The 1,649-nt window shown below is 41.2% G+C and overlaps 1 non-coding gene across 1 annotated transcript; it reads left to right on the top strand.

Moving 5' to 3' along the window:
• Positions 1 to 810: 810 nt before the first annotated feature.
• On the top strand, positions 811 to 929 carry LOC138706858 (5S ribosomal RNA). Its single transcript, XR_011334105.1, has one exon. It is a non-coding gene; the product is annotated as a 5S ribosomal RNA (ribosomal RNA).
• The last annotated feature ends 720 nt before the right edge of the window (positions 930 to 1,649 follow it).

Here is a 1,649-nt window from a genome sequence, read left to right as displayed (position 1 = left end):
CAGAGTAGATGAATGAAGAACAACAGCGTTTCCCACCGAGTGAAAATTTAAATAATCACCCCGATAACACTTCTAGGATAGATAATACATTATAGGCAGTCCATGGGAGACTTGGATCCACGAGGCAAATTCGTTTCCTTAATAGTTTCGTACGACTTATATGAGAGCGCGGTGTCATTCCTACTCACTTGGCAGCATTAATTGTTGAGGGAAAACAACTTAGAAGGTAACTTGTCGACCGCGGTCATAATCCTTCCGCAGGCCACTACTGAGAATCTGTGGACATACGGGTAATCTATCTTTATTGAAACTCGGGTTCATAACATACGACTGATACTTTATATATCTGTCACGTAATCCATCAAGAGACAAATGTCCCCCCCCCCCCTAGTCAGTAGCGAGCTTCAGTCCATTCGTAGTAGCCGCCGGTGCAAGAAGTGAATTGAAGTTTGTGTGAAGTTCCGTAGTATGGCATGAAAATGATGTCGAAAATCCGACTACAGTTCCACAACCATGTGGTTGAAAGGAGGCTCCGCTGTTGAACAACAATCCACCTGTGGCTTAACTTAGAATGCCGACTAGCTGTTTTATTAATCCCGTGTCAATCCAGCAGTGTGTGACGTTGAAACGTAACCAAACTGCCGTTGATAGATAGATTTATCATCTATCCCAATGACATCCAACGAGCTTGGTAATTTAGGTACAGAGTCTAAGCAGGCAGTTTACGTGTGTGTGTGAGCGAGTGCAGGTTTTATCGAGTGCACCCCAATCCCATCGTCCTCAAGTGCCTACAGATTACGCAGTTTCATCGGCAACGGCCATACCATGTTGAAAATACCGGTTCTCGTCCGATCACCGAAGTCAAGCAACATTGGGCGTGGTCAGTACTTGGATGGGTGACCGCTTGGGAACACCACGTGCCGTTGGCGATTTTTTTTTTTACGTCACTATTTCCAGCGTGTTCTAATAAGACTTATGGGATATTATGTTCCCTTCCCTATTCCAGCTATAGCTTGGATGATGACGCCGCTGCATAATTGTAGAGTAATTGATAATTCTTAAGTACTTGCAGCTCCGTATTGAAACTTATGACTGGTAGCATATTCATATGAGACGGTTCACTTCTCTGCGTTTTCTCGAAGAAGGGAATATGTATTCAGGGGATTGTGAACGTACCTCGCGCTCTCCCTAGAAGTTAGAGACATTTTAGGTAAAGAATGTAATATACTGTACATATATGGCTAATTAAAATCCCATTAGTTACTACATTTCAGTGGGTAGTACAAATTCCATAATGAAAATATCTCTGTCCTAGTAGTTGTATCCTTTAAAGAAGCTCGTTGTTTTCCCATGATGAAGGGCAGAACTTGGTCGGTAGAAATTTAAACAGACTGCATTATCAGACCAGGCGTTATTTCAATATCAGCGTTTAGTTTAGGAAATATAGCAATAGCGGAGTTGGGAGAAGTAGTTATAGCATGTACAGTAAGTATAAACAGTTCGCTGTACTGTACAGTGAATATAAATATTTGAATGTACGATGGCAAAACATCAGACATACAGTACGTAGCTCACATATCTTTAAAAATAAATAAATAAATAAATAAATAAAAATAAAGAAGACATTCTGAGGAGTGAGTGGAAAGTGC

This window comes from Periplaneta americana, chromosome 9 (genome assembly GCF_040183065.1).
Source record: "Periplaneta americana isolate PAMFEO1 chromosome 9, P.americana_PAMFEO1_priV1, whole genome shotgun sequence".
Lineage (NCBI taxonomy): Eukaryota > Metazoa > Arthropoda > Insecta > Blattodea > Blattidae > Periplaneta > Periplaneta americana.
The sequence above is the reverse complement of the archived record's forward strand: the minus strand, read 5'-3'. Positions and strand labels throughout refer to the sequence as shown.